Source organism: Dendropsophus ebraccatus, chromosome 5 (genome assembly GCF_027789765.1).
Source record: "Dendropsophus ebraccatus isolate aDenEbr1 chromosome 5, aDenEbr1.pat, whole genome shotgun sequence".
NCBI lineage: Eukaryota > Metazoa > Chordata > Amphibia > Anura > Hylidae > Dendropsophus > Dendropsophus ebraccatus.
Window position 1 is genome coordinate 128,960,469 of NC_091458.1, and position 16,432 is coordinate 128,976,900.

The following is a 16,432-nucleotide window of genomic DNA, read 5'->3' on the forward strand; positions in this document are numbered from 1 at the left end:
TTCAGTCAGTATTGCAACCAAAACCAGGAATGGATTAAAAACACAGAAAGGATCTGTTAACACAATGTTGTAATTGAGTGGATGGCCGCCATATAACAGTAAATAACTGCCATTATTTCAATACAACGGCCGTTGTTCTAAAATAACAGCAAATATTTGCCATTAAATGGCGGCCATCCACTCAATTTCAACATCGTGTGAACAGAGCCTTTCTGTGTTTTTAATCCACTCCTGGTTTTGGTTGCAATACTGACTGAAATATACTGACTGAAATATACATATACTGACTGAAATATATGTAGTGTGAACGCAGCCTTAGGCTGGGTTCACACACAGTATATTTTAGGCTGTATTTGGTCCTCATGTCAGGTCCTCATTGCAACCAAAACCAGGAGTGGATTGAAAACACAGAAAGGCTCTGGTCACACAATGTTGAAATTGAGTGGATGGCCGCCATATAACAGTAAATAACGGCCATTATTTCAATCCAACAGCCACTGTTTTAAAATAACAGCAAATATTTGCCATTAAATGGCGGCCATCCACTTAATTACAACATTATGTGAACAGAGCCTTTCTGTGTTTTTAATCCACTCCTGGTTTTGGTTGCAATGAGGACCTGACATGAGGACCAAATACTGCCTGAAATATACTGTGTGTGAACCCAGCCTTAAAGTTATCTCTCATCCTAGGGGATAATTAGTTGATTATTGAGGGTCCGACGACTGGGTTCCTTGCCGATCACTAGAATGAAGGTAAACTGTTAGCAGTTTTGAACGTGAATTACAGCTGACAGATTTACATTAACATTGACACTGCCATGGTTGCTTTTATACATCTTGGAAATAAATGTTTGTTTTTTTCTTATTAAAAAAATATGTCAATTTGATTAAAGAAGGCAATGTTACCTAGTTACATAGTTCAGCTGAAAATAAGACACATGTCCATTAAGAGCAACACAGGGGGTGGAGGGAACATAATAAAGGAGCTATGCTTACCTGTCCCCATTACCCCACAGCGCAGTGCCATTTACACGTCTTTGTGGCTTGGTAAAGAGGCATATTAGCCTTGAAGCGCATTGCCTAAATGACGAATAAAGATATTTACTAAAGAATCACGTATGCTGTGACCTCTCTGCTCCCAAGACCTCCGGTTTGGAAGTGTTCCCTGATCGTGCCTTCACTCTCCCTCCTGAACTGTTGTCTCTACTGACCGGACCTGGGATGTCTGCCAGCACTATGCCCTTGGTTCTCCGTAGTGGCAGCACTGAGTGCCTATTCCTTTACACGAGTAAAGATGTTGTGCTCTGAGCGCAACTGTATTAGGTGAGTATGATCCTCACTTGTCCTTTATTTTATTTAAATTGCTACAGATTCACCCAGGAGCGCTCTCTTGTGTTTCCAGCGCTCCACTTCAACACTAGCCTAAGGGTGCCTTCACACGTACCGTATCGCTGCGTATTTAAGGGTTTAAACCCACACACCGTATACGCAGCATATTTACTGCTGCGATACGCAGCAAACACACAGCAAATACGCAGCAGATTAGATCTAAATAACTGAACACAGCATCAAATCTGCACCATCAAATCTGCAGCAGATCTGCTGCATATTTGCTGCGTATACGGTGTGTGTTTGTACCCTTATGCTAAGTTTACACAAGGCAATTATTGGCCCGATCGTACGATTAACGATTTCGAAGTAACGATTTTTTTCATAACGATCAGCGTTTAGACGGTACGATATATCGTACGGAAAAATCGTTTTGCGATCGTACGCCCGCAGCCCGCCCCCCCGCTCAACCACAGCCCCCTGCGCCGCCCCGATCGCCACCCCCGCCGCTCCGACATACCCGGCTCCCATCTTCAGCGCATTGATTGGCTGAAGAGATGAGCCGGGAATTTCAAACGGCTCCTCTTCAGCCAATCAGTGCTCCTCTTAAGCACTGATTGGCTGAAGGGGAGCCGTTTGAAATTCCCGGCTCCCCTCTTCAGCCAATCAATGCACGGCAGCACTGATTGGCTGAAGGGGAGCCGTTTGAAATTCCCGGATCCCCTCTTCAGCCAATCAGTGCTGCCATGCATTGATTGGCTGAAGAGATGAGCCGGGAATTTCAAACGGCTCCCCTTCAGCCAATCAGTGCTGAAGAGGGGAGCTGGGGATGTCCGAAGACCTGCTGCGCGGAGCAGGTAACGTATGTTCTTGGCCGCGGCGGTGGGGGCGATCGGAGCGGCGTCGGGGGGGCGATCGGAGCGGCGGGTGGAGGTGGTGATCGGAGTGGCGGCGGGTGGGGTTGGCGATCGGAGCGGTGGCGGGGGTGGCGATCGGAGCGGCGGCGGGGGTGGCGATCGGGGCGGTGATTGGAGCGGCGGTGGGGGAGGCGATCGGGGCGTCGATCAGAGCGGCGGGGGTGGCGATCGAGCCGGCGCAGGGGGCTGCAGATGAGCGGGGGCCGGGCCGCGGGCGGCCGGACTATCGCGCGACGACTGTTTACACGAAACGATCGGCGAATTTTTTCCGATCGGCGAACGACGATTTATGAACATGTTAAAAGATCAAAATGAACGATTTTTCGATCGTTCGCCGCGTTTACACATACAAATATCGTTCGAATTCGATCGTTATCGCGAAAATTCGGCCGATATTCGCTCCGTGTAAACCCAGCATTAGGGTGCGTTCACACCTACAGGATCTGCAGCAGATTTGATGTTGTGTTCAGTTATTTAAATGAAATCTGCTGCAGATCCTGTAGGTGTGAACGCACCATTAGGGTACAAACACACACCGTATACACAGCAGATCTGCAGCAGATTTGATGGTGCAGATTTGATGCTGTGTTCAGTTATTTAGATCTAATCTGCTGCGTATTTGTTGCGTATTTGCTGCGTATCGCAGCAGTAAATACGCTGCGTATACGGTGTGTGTTTATACCCTTACACATGAAAATCATGTGAAAATCAAAACTCGCATGTAAAAATCGCACCAAACACGCAGCGATAAAAACAGCGATAAAAAAAGCGTGAAATACGCAGCGATACGGTACGTGTGAAGCTACCCTAAGGGTAGCTTCACACGTACTGTATCGCTGCATTTTTATCGCTGCATTTTTGGTGCGATTTTTACATGCGAGTTTTGATCTTCACACGAAAATCAAAACTCGCATGTAAAAATCGCACCAAACACGCAGCGATAAAAACGCAGCGATACGGTACGTGTGAAGGCACCCTAATGGTGCATTTACACAGAGAGATGTAGCTGACAGATTTCAGAAGCCAAAGCCAGGAACAGATTTGAAAAGAGGAGAGATCCCAGTCTTTCCTTTAAGACCTCTTTCCTGTTTATAGTCAATTCCTGGCTTTGGCTTCAAAAATCTGTCATATAAATCTCTCTGTGTAAACGCACCATTAGGCAGACTGAATACACCCCATTAGAGTTTTTCCACAGGGTCATAAGCTCTTCATGCAGATTTGTTACACTAATGCTACGTTTACACAGGACGATAATTGACCCGATCGCACGATTAACGATGTCGGAGTAACGTTTTTTTTAAAATAACGATCAGCATTTAGACGGTACGATATATCGTACGGAAAAATCGTTTTGCGATTGATTTAAGATCGCCCGCAGCCCGGCCCCCTGCTCATCTGCAGCCCCCTGCGCCGGCCCGATTGCCACCCCCGCCGCTCCGATAGCCCCCGCCACCCCAGCCACGAGCATCTTACCTGCTCGGCGTAGCGGGTGTTTGAAATTTCCGGCTCCCCTCTTCAGTGCATTGATTGGCTGAAGAGGGGAGCCGGGAATTTCAAACGGCTCCTCTTCAGCCAATCAGTGCTGAAGAGGAGCACTGATTGGCTGAAGAGGAGCTTTTTGAAATTCCCGACTCCCCTCTTCAGCCAATCAATGCATGGCAGCACTGATTGGCTGAAGAGGAGCCGTTTGAAATTCCTGGGTCCCCTCTTCAGCCAATCAATGCACTGAAGAGGGGAGCCGGGAATTTCGAACACCTGCTACACCGAGCAGGTAAGGTATGCTCGTGGCCGGGGGCGGCAGGGGGCTATCGGAGCGGCGGGGTTGGCGATCGGGCCGCCGGGGATGGCGATCGAGCCGGCGCAGGGGGCTGTAGGATGCGTGGCCGGGCTGCGGATGAGCGGGGGGCCGGGCTGCGGGGCGGACTTTCGCGACGACCGTTTACACAGAACGATCTGATTTTTTTTTGCGAACGATCAACGACGATTTAAGAACATGTTGAAAGATCAAAATTAACGATTTCTCGTTCGTCGTTTGCTGCGTCTACACGTACGATTATTGTTCGAATTCGATCGTTATGTGTAAACACACCATATCACAGCAAAAATAGTATGAGTTGCATGTGGATTTTGTTGCAGACTCACCACCATTCATCATCACTATACACAGAAAGTGGTGAAATCAATCACCAATCTACAATATAATGAGCGGCACCTGCTGCAAATCTGCAGGGAAATTTCTGATCCACATGGATTTAACCAATTTAAGAAATTAATTTTTTTTACTACAGCCCACAGCAATATTCAGGGTGCTCCCAAACACAGTTTTATTTGTCGTTTTCTGGCCTCCAAAAAATGCTAGAAAAGCTGCCAAAGATTTTCTTGTTGTTTTGTCTTGTGTAAATGGCTTTTTTTTTTTTTTTTAGCCTCTGGTATTTTTAAGACAAACAGTATAAAAACACCAAACCCTCAGCATGCTGATTTTGCAAATACTGTAACACGGCCAGAAAATGCCAGAGAAGAGGGAAAAACGCCACAGACAAAAACGCCATGCTAATTTCCAGCTAATATCTGGCCGCTGGTGTTTTTTCTAAAATAAACACCATAATGGCTTTTTTTGGCTCAAATTTATGGCTGTGTGAAACCAGCCTGATTTTATTTATTTTTTTGCTGCCCCCTCCACAATGCTGCCCTAGACACAGACAGGACCACCAGTGCCTAATGGCAGATCCAGCCCTGTATATAGAGGACAAAAAAGGGCAATGTTTTTATGCTGTTTTTCAGGAGGGTAGGGGTACTGCTGGTGGTCTCTGTGGAGGAGTGGGGGTACTGCTGGTGGTCTCTGTGGTGAAGAGTGGGGTACTGCTGGTGGTGTCTGTGGAGGAGAGTGGGGGTACTGCTGGTGGTCTCTGTGGAGAAGAGTGGGGGTACTGCTGGTGGTCTCTGTGGAGAAGAGTGGGGGTACTGCTGGTGGTCTCTGTAGAGAAGAGTGGGGGTACTGCTGGTGGTCTCTGTGGAGGAGAGTGGGGGTACTGCTGGTGGTCTCTGTGGTGGAGTGGGGGTACTGCTGGTGGTCTCTGTGGAGGAGAGTGGGGGTACTGCTGGTGGTCTCTGTGGAGAAGAGTAGGGGTACTGCTGGTGGTCTCTGTGGAGAAGAGTGGGGGTACTGCTGGTGGTCTCTGTGGAGAAGAGTGGGGGTACTGCTGGTGGTCTCTGTGGAGGAGAGTGGGGGTACTGCTGGTGGTCTCTGTGGAGAAGAGTGGGGGTACTGCTGGTGGTCTCTGTGGTGGAGGGTGGGGGTACTGCTGGTGGTCTCTGTGGAGAAGAGTGGGGGTACTGCTGGTGGACTCTGTGGAGGAGAGTGGGGGTACTGCTGGAGATCTCTGTGGAGGAGAGTGGGGGTACTGCTGGTGGTCTCTGTGGAGGAGAGTGGGGGTACTGCTGGTGGTCTCTGTGGAGGAGAGTGGGGGGTACTGCTGGAGGTCTCTGTGGAGGAGAGTGGGGGTACTGCTGGTGGTCTCTGTGGAGGAGAGTGGGGGTACTGCTGGTGGTCTCTGTGGAGGAGAGTGGGGGTACTGCTGGTGGTCTCTGTGGAGGAGAGGGGGGGGTACTGCTGGAGGTCTCTGTGGAGGAGAGTGGGGGTACTGCTGGTGGTCTCTGTGGTGGAGTGGGGGTACTGCTGGTGGACTCTGTGGAGGAGAGTGGAGGTACTGCTGGTGGTGTCTGTGGTGAAGTGGGGGTACTGCTGGTGGACTCTGTGGAGGAGAGTGGGGGTACTGCTGGAGATCTCTGTGGAGGAGAGTGGGGGTACTGCTGGTGGTCTCTGTGGAAGAGAGTGGGGGTACTGCTGGTGGTCTCTGTGGAGGAGAGTGGGGGTACTGCTGGTGGTCTCTGTGGAGAAGAGTGGGGGTACTGCTGGTGGTCTCTGTGGTGGAGGGTGGGGGTACTGCTGGTGGTCTCTGTGGAGAAGAGTGGGGGTACTGCTGGTGGACTCTGTGGAGGAGAGTGGGGGTACTGCTGGAGATCTCTGTGGAGGAGAGTGGGGGTACTGCTGGTGGTCTCTGTGGAGGAGAGTGGGGGTACTGCTGGTGGTCTCTGTGGAGGAGAGTGGGGGGTACTGCTGGAGGTCTCTGTGGAGGAGAGTGGGGGTACTGCTGGTGGTCTCTGTGGTGGAGTGGGGGTACTGCTGGTGGACTCTGTGGAGGAGAGTGGAGGTACTGCTGGTGGTGTCTGTGGTGAAGTGGGGGTACTGCTGGTGGACTCTGTGGAGGAGAGTGGGGGTACTGCTGGAGATCTCTGTGGAGGAGAGTGGGGGTACTGCTGGTGGTCTCTGTGGAAGAGAGTGGGGGTACTGCTGGTGGTCTCTGTGGAGGAGAGTGGGGGTACTGATGGAGGTCTCTGTAGAGGAGAGTGGGGGGTACTGCTGGTGGTCTCTGTGGAGGAGAGTGGGGGGTACTGCTGGTGGTCTCTGTGGAGGAGATTGGGGTACTGCTGGTGGTCTCTGTGGAGGAGAGTGGGGGTACTGCTGGTGGTCTCTGTAATGGAGGGTGGGGGTACTGCTGGTGGTCTCTGTGGTGGAGAGTGGGGGTACTGCTGGTGCACTCTGTGGAGGAGAGTGGGGGTACTGCTGGTGGTCTCTGTGGAGGAGAGTGGGGGTACTGCTGGTGGTCTCTGTGGAGGAGAGTGGGGGTACTGCTGGTGGTCTCTGTGGAGGAGAGTGGGGCTACTGCTGGTGGTCTCTGTAGAGGAGAGGGGTTACTGCTGGTGGTCTCTGTGGTGGAGTGGGGGTACTGCTGGTGGACTCTGTGGAGGAGAGTGGAGGTACTGCTGGTGGTGTCTGTGGTGAAGTGGGGGTACTGCTGGTGGACTCTGTGGAGGAGAGTGGGGGTACTGCTGGAGATCTCTGTGGAGGAGAGTGGGGGTACTGCTGGTGGTCTCTGTGGAGGAGAGTGGGGGTACTGCTGGTGGTCTCTGTGGAGGAGAGTGGGGGGTACTGCTAGAGGTCTCTGTGGAGGAGAGTGGGGGGTACTGCTGGTGGTCTCTGTGGAGGAGATTGGGGTACTGCTGGTGGTCTCTGTGGAGGAGAGTGGGGGTACTGCTGGTGGTCTCTGTAATGGAGGGTGGGGGTACTGCTGGTGGTCTCTGTGGAGGAGAGTGGGGGGTACTGCTGGAGGTCTCTGTGGAGGAGAGTGGGGGGTACTGCTGGTGGTCTCTGTGGAGGAGATTGGGGTACTGCTGGTGGTCTCTGTGGAGGAGAGTGGGGGTACTGCTGGTGGTCTCTGTAATGGAGGGTGGGGGTACTGCTGGTGGTCTCTGTGGAGGAGAGTGGGGGTACTGCTGGTGGTCTCTGTGGAGGAGAGTGGGGGGTACTGCTGGTGGTCTCTGTAGAGGAGAGTGGGGGTACTGCTGGTGGTCTCTGTGGAGGAGAGTGGGGTACTGCTGGTGGTCTCTGTGGTGGTTCTGCTGGTGGTCTCTGTGGAGGACAGTGGGGGGGTACTGCTGGTGGTCTCTGTGGAGGACAGTGGGGGGTACTGCTGGTGGTGTCTGTGGAGGACAGTGGGGGGTACTGCTGGTGGTCTCTGTGGAGGAGAGTGGGGCTACTGCTGGTGGTCTCTGTGGAGAAGAGTGGGGGTACTGCTGGTGGTCTCTGTGGAGGAGAGTGGGGGTACTGCTGGTGGTCTCTGTGGAGAAGAGTGGGGGTACTGCTGGTGGTCTCTGTGGAGGAGAGTGGGGGTACTGCTGGTGGTCTCTGTGGAGAAGAGTGGGGGTACTGCTGGTGGTCTCTGTGGTGGAGGGTGGGGGTACTGCTGGTGGTCTCTGTGGAGGAGAGTGGGGGTACTGCTGGTGGACTCTGTGGAGGAGAGTGGGGGTACTGCTGGAGATCTCTGTGGAGGAGAGTGGGGGTACTGCTGGTGGTCTCTGTGGAGGAGAGTGGGGGTACTGCTGGTGGTCTCTGTGGAGGAGAGTGGGGGGTAATGCTAGAGGTCTCTGTGGAGGAGAGTGGGGGGTACTGCTGGTGGTCTCTGTGGAGGAGATTGGGGTACTGCTGGTGGTCTCTGTGGAGGAGAGTGGGGGGTACTGCTGGTGGTCTCTGTGGAGGACAGTGGGGGGTACTGCTGGTGGTCTCTGTGGAGGAGAGTGGGGGGTACTGCTGGTGGTCTCTGTGGAGGACAGTGGGGGGTACTGCTGGTGGTCTCTGTGGAGGAGATTGGGGTACTGCTGGTGGTCTCTGTGGAGGAGAGTGGGGGTACTGCTGGTGGTCTCTGTAATGGAGGGTGGGGGTACTGCTGGTGGTCTCTGTGGAGGAGAGTGGGGGTACTGCTGGTGGTCTCTGTGGAGGAGAGTGGGGGGTACTGCTGGTGGTCTCTGTAGAGGAGAGTGGGGGTACTGCTGGTGGTCTCTGTGGAGGAGAGTGGGGTACTGCTGGTGGTCTCTGTGGTGGTTCTGCTGGTGGTCTCTGTGGAGGACAGTGGGGGGGTACTGCTGGTGGTCTCTGTGGAGGACAGTGGGGGGTACTGCTGGTGGTGTCTGTGGAGGACAGTGGGGGGTACTGCTGGTGGTCTCTGTGGAGGAGAGTGGGGCTACTGCTGGTGGTCTCTGTGGAGAAGAGTGGGGGTACTGCTGGTGGTCTCTGTGGAGAAGAGTGGGGGTACTGCTGGTGGTCTCTGTGGAGAAGAGTGGGGGTACTGCTGGTGGTCTCTGTGGAGGAGAGTGGGGGTACTGCTGGTGGTCTCTGTGGAGAAGAGTGGGGGTACTGCTGGTGGTCTCTGTGGTGGAGGGTGGGGGTACTGCTGGTGGTCTCTGTGGAGGAGAGTGGGGGTACTGCTGGTGGACTCTGTGGAGGAGAGTGGGGGTACTGCTGGAGATCTCTGTGGAGGAGAGTGGGGGTACTGCTGGTGGTCTCTGTGGAGGAGAGTGGGGGTACTGCTGGTGGTCTCTGTGGAGGAGAGTGGGGGGTAATGCTAGAGGTCTCTGTGGAGGAGAGTGGGGGGTACTGCTGGTGGTCTCTGTGGAGGAGATTGGGGTACTGCTGGTGGTCTCTGTGGAGGAGAGTGGGGGGTACTGCTGGTGGTCTCTGTGGAGGACAGTGGGGGGTACTGCTGGTGGTCTCTGTGGAGGAGAGTGGGGGGTACTGCTGGTGGTCTCTGTGGAGGACAGTGGGGGGTACTGCTGGTGGTCTCTGTGGAGGAGAGTGGGGGGTACTGCTGGTGGTCTCTGTGGAGAAGAGTGGGGGTACTGCTGGTGGTCTCTGTGGTGGAGGGTGGGGGTACTGCTGGTGGTCTCTGTGGAGGAGAGTGGGGGTACTGCTGGTGGTCTCTGTGGAGGAGAGTGGGGGTACTGCTGGTGGACTCTGTGGAGGAGAGTGGGGTACTGCTGTTGGGGGTTTCCACTATTGTGGGGGTACTGCTGTTGGGGGTCTCCACTATTGTGGGGACACTGAGAGCTGTAATATTCCCAGTATTTGCCTATATCTGCACTTTTGGCTGTGTGTTCCCCTATACGTGTCTGTACACACCGGCTGAGGTGCAGGGCAGAAGAATAGCCCCATTGATGCCGTGTGAGGAGCCGAGACCCCCGAGCGCCCCCTCCTCTCCTCTCATGAACACAAACCACAGGCGGGTGCGCGCTCAATGACAACATGGCGGCGCCGTGAGGTCCTCACTGTGGAGCGACACTGGGGAGTTACAGACCAGGCGGCCGAGCGATATACGGATGGACGTGTGGATGGAGACGGATACGGCGACCGTGACAGACGGCGGCAGCTGAGGGCTCATTCAATGGTGGCGGCGGCGGCTCGGGATCCCGCACAGCTCCGGGGCTGGCAGCAGCGTGGTGTGTACTGAGGTGAGCGCTCACTCCTCTCATCATCCCACAGCGGCCTCCAGTGCTCGGCCGGCCACACGGTACCGGGGCGGGATGCAGCCGCATTGTCCTGGGGGAGTGTTAGGTGGGCTCCGGTGCCCGGCTGGGTCTATAGGGAGCCACGTGACTAGGAGCCGAGTGTACACTCAGGAGGCAGCCCTGTGTGCAGGATGATGAGGGTCGTAGTAGTATCAGCTGTATGTCTTGTACTGACCCATCGTGTGTTAGTGCCTGCCCACCATCCCTCCTGCCCAGCAGGGACATGTGTGGCAGATGAGGGTGACCTACTAGTGTCATATAGGATCAGGGGCAGACATGTAACTTCAGGAGACGCCTGGCTGTATGGAGGTATACAGGAGGTATACAGCAGGATTGCTGCCTCATGGATGCCGCTCGTAGCCACATTTATAATAATGTAAATTACAGCTTATATACTGGCGTGTGTCATGTATGTCGGGATGGTTGTGGCCGTAGAACAATGATGGCCGTGTGCAGGACCCACCTCGTCTGACCGCAAAGGTAAAGATGCTTCCATGTAGTAAAGTTTACTTAGGAGGCTGCAGGTGTGGGGGAATAATGGGGCACATTCTGCTGCTTCTTCCCAGACCTGGCGGATAAAGTCATCACCAACACTGGTCTGTGCCGATAAATGGTGGGAAAAGTCAGCAAGTCGGCTGTATGAGGTATGACATGGAGCCCACGTCCCTACTCGCTGCTTCATAGACATCATAGGCTTCCATACACATTAGACTTCCTCCTGACTCTCGCCGACTAATGGTGCGTTTACACGGAGCGATTATTTTTCGAATTTTCGCGATAACGATCGCATTTGAGCGATAATCGGCTCGTGTAAACAGCAAACGATCAAGCGAAGAGAGAGAAATCGTTCATTTTGATCTTTCAGCATGTTCTCAAATCGTTGTTGGTCATTTGCTAAAAATTCGCAGATCTCTTCCTATAAACTTCTTTCAAAGATTCACCCCATGTGTGAGATGGGCTTAAAGAGTTACTCCGGGCTAGGTGTATTTTCAGTGTACGGCCGGGGAGGGGGTGGATATAGAAGCTGCCAGTCACTTACCTCCCTGGTTCCAGTGCCGGGTCCCGGATCGAGCTGTCCCGTTCTCCCGTCTGGCTTTCACTTCCTGGTCTGAACTGCGTTTTGAGATGTGACCTCTCAAGGAAGTGGCAGCCGGACGGGAGAACGGAGCGGCGCCATCCTGGACCCGGCACTGAAACTGGGGAGGTAAGTGACCGGCGGCTTCTATATTCACCCCCTCCCCGGCCGTACACTGAAAATACACATAGCCCGGAGTACCCTTTTAAGCTTTATAAAAAAAAATGATTGAAATGACGAATTTTCTAACTAATCGTCTAAACGCTGAATGTTATAAAAACCAAATCTTTGCTTCAAAATCGTTAAACGATTGATTGGGCGAATTATCGCTTGGTGTAAATGGACCATTAATCTTCCCTATTGGTCCTGTTGGATTTCGTCTGCCAGATCCTTTTGTTTTCCTTTGGAGGTAAGTGGGCATCAGAAGAGTCTGGCAGTGCCTTACCCATCTTTTTCTCCAGTATAGTTTTTGTCTTGTTTTTTTGCTGTCTGGGTTCCCGGCAAATGCGCAGACTGTAGAATCTAAAGTACTATGTACTTTCCGTCATTGCGGATAGTATACAGAATTACAGGCCTTACGCCAGAAAACTTTCTCTTGTCTGTTTTTTACTTTTTCTCTTTATTTGTCTGTTTCCTCTATATTTGTCTGCTCCATCCAGGTGGCCACATACGACAGACGTCTGTTCAGACCATATCCTTTCCATTTGCCAGGCACTGTCTGCCTCTTATCTCTAAAGGAAGCTGAAGTGTTCAGGCAGGAAGAACCCCTCTTGGTGGTCCTTACTACCTCCCACTACAGCCCACGGCCAGAGGTCTTCAGGTCAGGAGATGTTAGACAGCTGTAAACAACTCTAAAATGCAGAGTGTTAAAGCCTTTTGACCAAAGCTTTAGCTGCATTGTGTGTATGGAGTCCAAGGGTACTATTACACGGAACGATAATCGCTCCATGTAATAAATACAACGATCAGCCGATGACAACGTTCATCGGCTGATCGCTGATATAGGTTCTGACCTATTTTCGTTGGGCGCCGACCGCGCATCGCTACATGTAATAGCGGTGCGTTGCTGGCGACTGACGATAAACATTACCTATCTACGTTCCAGGGCTGCTCCTGCGGTCTTCTCCCCGGGTCCCGCTCGCTCTAGCTTCAGAGCGGCCTGTCAGCTGACAGGCCGCCGGGCCAATCACAGGCCGCGGCGGTCTCGGCCTGTGATTGGCTGAGCGGCCTGTCAGCTGACAAGCCACTCTGAAGCTAGAGTGCGCGGGACCTGTGGAGAAGCGGACCGCAGGAGCAGCCCTAGAGCGTGGATGGGTAATATATGTAGTTTAAACAAGGGCTGCAAGGAGATCGGTAACGATGTCCATGCAGTCCTTGTTAAATGATTATCGGGCCGTGTAATAGGCCCAGTAAACGAGCGACGATCTAGCAGATCAATGCTCGTTTACAGATATTATCGGGCCGTGTAATACCACCCTAAACTGGTCTGAAGTCCACCTCATTTATCATCAGAGGTTACCCTGACTGCAAGGTATGCTGGTATTGCTTGAGAAAGTGGCTGATAGAGGTGCGACTGGAGCAGAGGATCCCCTTCTATGACATCCCTCTGTCTTGTTGAGACACCTTTTATTTTCCCTTTATTTTATGATGTGGAATACAGTAGGAGGCATCTTCATTTACACAAGTACAAGTTGCAGTTCAGGTTTTTCCTGTGAGTTCAGAATGGTAACCGAGGCAGATTACTCACATTGGATTCCTTATATGCTTAATCACTTTATAATAGTTCCTGCAAGAGAATTCTCAAGTTACCATTGACTTCTGTGGAGTTGCCTGGATGTGTTTACCATCTAAAGCAGGGGTGGGGAACCTTCGGCCCTCCAGCTGTTGCAAAACTACAATTCCCATCATGCCTGGACAGCCGAAGCTTTAGCTTCGGCTGTCCAGGCATGATGGGAATTGTAGTTTTGCAACAGCTGGAGGGCCGAAGGTTCCCCATCCCTGATCTAAAGGTATGTGCACACTACGGAATTCTCGCGGATATCTTTCGGTGGATTATGCCGCTCATTCCCCCACACCCTCTCCCATAGGCTGCATTCTATGCTCAGGCAGATTCCTCCATCCTCCCAAAGAATTGTTGTGTCAATTGTTTGGCTGGATGGCGGAATCTACCTGCACATAGAATAGATCGTATAGGACGGGGGGAACTTCAAGCAGGACCACGCACGGAATCCGCTGGAAGTTATCCGCGCAAATTCTGTAGTATTCACATACCGTTATTATATGAAGCTGAAGGGCTTACACATGCTCTTTTGCTGTACTCTGCGCTTTCTGACAGCTCCATAGGAATGAATAGAGCTGCAGGTCACGTGCCGTATTCGTGACTTTATTCAAAACAAAGAAGCCGCGGGCTGATGTGGAGATCAACCGGTATGGAGGTCGGACCCCCCACAATCTTTTACTTCCTGTGGATAGGGGACAAGTTATTTTTTCTTAGAATACTCCTTTAACCCTGTTGTATTTTGCTCAGTTTATACAGAATATTCCCCTCTGTGCTCTGCCATGTCCCCAAGCCACAGATACAAGCTGTCACTTGTGGAACAAGCTGTGCAGAAATAGTATGACTTGTACTGTGCAAGCAATTTTTATAGGCTGTGTGGCCCAGCCTGCAAACAATTATGACCTGTCCCTATGTATTAGCTTTGAAATTGAAACTGTTAAAGGGGTGATGTCACAAAGAAAACCAGGTCTATACTGATACATTATATTAAATGAAATATATTTCCAAAGTACAAGCATATCTTATAATGTATCATTTTAAAGATATAGACTCCCTAATCCCTCTGTGTCTGCTTTGTTTTAATAACTCGTTTTCATTAGTCGCGGCCCACTGGCCATCCAGTAGTTTGTGTCACACATGTTTAGTTTAGTTGCAGTCACCTGACCATTAGTACTAGCATTTTTATTTAATTTTATTTTTTTTTTTACTTCACATGCAAGCAAGAGGGAATGTGCATACAATTTACATAAAGGTATGTAGTACACATCTGATTTTACCTTCTTTGCTTCATGACACAACCCCTTAACACATTTTGATGTCCATGGACGTCATCATGGGTAAAGGGGGATACAGAGAGGGCTCATGATGCAAGCCTCTCTGCTCAGCCTTTCCCTCGGCTATCATGGCTTGAAAAAGCTATCACCTCGGGTGTAGTGACGGGATCGCCCCCCCCCCCCTTGATGCGATTGCAGAGGGGTGATCCCTGCTTCTTGCTGAGCCAGGACTCAGCGCAGCAATAATGCTGATCCCAGATTGCCACTTGACCACTATGGGCTCCAGCAGCCCATTGTAACCAAGCGCTGATCTCACAGATCAACGCAGTACATATGTACTACATTGATCTCTGAGAGATCAGTTCAGTTATAATAAAAGTCCACCAGGGGGACTTCAAGTTGCTGTAGGGAAAAATAGTTTTTTTTTTTTTTTAAATTACAAAAATCAGATAAAAGATTTGTTATCGCCGCATCCATAATCGCTTGAACTATTAAATTATCACATTCGTAATCTCGCACGGTAAATGGCGTAAGCACAAACACCCACCAAAGTGCAAAATTGCTGATTTTTGGTCACATATTCGGATAAATTGTAATAAAAAGTTATTAAAAAGTCGCCTATACATAAGCAAGGTTCCGATAGAAAGTAGAGATCATGGTGCAAAAATGACACCTCACACAGCCCCATAGACCAAAAAAGCGTCATAAGGATCAGAATAGAGCAATTTTTAACATTGGGGGAGATTTATCAAATATGGTGTAAAGTGAAAATGGCTCAGTTACCCCTAGCAACCAATCAGATTCCACCTTTCATTTTCCAAAGAGTCTGTGAGGAATGAAAGGTGGAATCTGATTGGTTGCTAGGGGCAACTGAGCCAGTTTCACTTTATACCATGTTTGATAAATTTCCCCAGTAGTTATAAAAAAAAGTTTACATTTTTTAACGCTGTCAAGTAACATAAACGTTTTATAAGTTGCGTATTGTTGTAACATAAATGACATGTCGGTTTTACCACAGGGTGAACAGCGTAAACATGAAGCCCTTCAAAATCAAAAAATGTTTTTGTTTTTCTTTCAATTTTACTGCGCAAATAATTTTTTTTCTGCTTTCGCAGCATGCTTTATGGAAGAATTAAGTCTGTCATTGGTGACTTAGTACAATTGGTGCTGCAAAAAATAAAGGCTTATATGGGTTTGTAGGTGAAAAAATGCAAGCGCTATAACCTTTTAAACATGAGGAGGACAAAACAAAAGAGCCTTCCTTCTGAGACGACAGCCATGTAGACCAATTTGATGCAGTGTGCTGTGTATCGTGGGTACTGACAACCTCTAGTCTGGTCTGAGCACTGACAACTTTAACATTAGGACTCCTGCATGTGGTACACAGACACAGACAGCACTAAGGGTAGTATTACACATGCCAATGGGGGCCCGATAATAACTAAACGAACGCCAATCTGCTAGATCGGCACTCGTTTACTGGGCCTATTACACGGCCCGATAATTGTTTAACAAGGGCTGCAGGGACATTGTTACCGATGTCCTTGCAGCCCTTGTTTAAACTGTATACATTACCTGTCCAGCCTGCAGGGCTCCTCTTACGCTCTGCTTTTCCCGGGTCCCGCACGCTCCAGCTTCTAAGCGGCCTGTCAGCGGTCCCGGCCTGTGATTGGCTGAGCGACCTGTCAGCTCAGACAGGCCGATCTGAAGCTGGAGGGTGCGGGACCCGGGAAGAAGCACAGCTCAAGAGGAGCCCTGCTGCATGGACAGGTAATGTATTTTTCTTTGCATATCGCCAGCCGCCGGCCGCGCAACGCTATTACACGTACCGATGCGTGGTAGGCGCCTGACAATTATAGGTCCAAACCTATATCAACGGTCAGCCGATAGGGCCGATTATCGTTCTGTGTAATAGTACCCTACGGATCCATTAAAAAAAAAAAAAAAAGTACATAGAGTGATACAGACTTGTTCATTGCTCACACGTTATTTTCTTCGTAGCTACTTCAGATGCATGGCCTGTTCTCCACTGGCAGCAAGAAACTAAACCAGCTTGTTCTTGGGGATTCTTTGTTTAGCCGGAGTTTAGTTGCTTCAGACCAGGCTCCTTCATTAGCAATTTCAAGTGGCAGCAAAGTGTAGAGCAAATGGACACTGAT

The 16,432-nt window shown here is 50.9% G+C and overlaps 1 protein-coding gene across 3 annotated transcripts in view; it reads left to right on the top strand.

Moving 5' to 3' along the window:
- The first annotated feature begins 9,722 nt into the window (after positions 1-9,722).
- Positions 9,723-16,432, top strand: part of SCML2 (Scm polycomb group protein like 2) — a 70,912-nt gene continuing 64,202 nt past the window's right edge. For all 3 annotated transcript variants that reach the window (XM_069971234.1, XM_069971236.1, XM_069971238.1), the window contains exon 1: positions 9,723-10,090. The gene's annotated coding sequence lies outside the window, so the exon portion shown is untranslated. The remainder of the gene's footprint in view (positions 10,091-16,432) is intronic.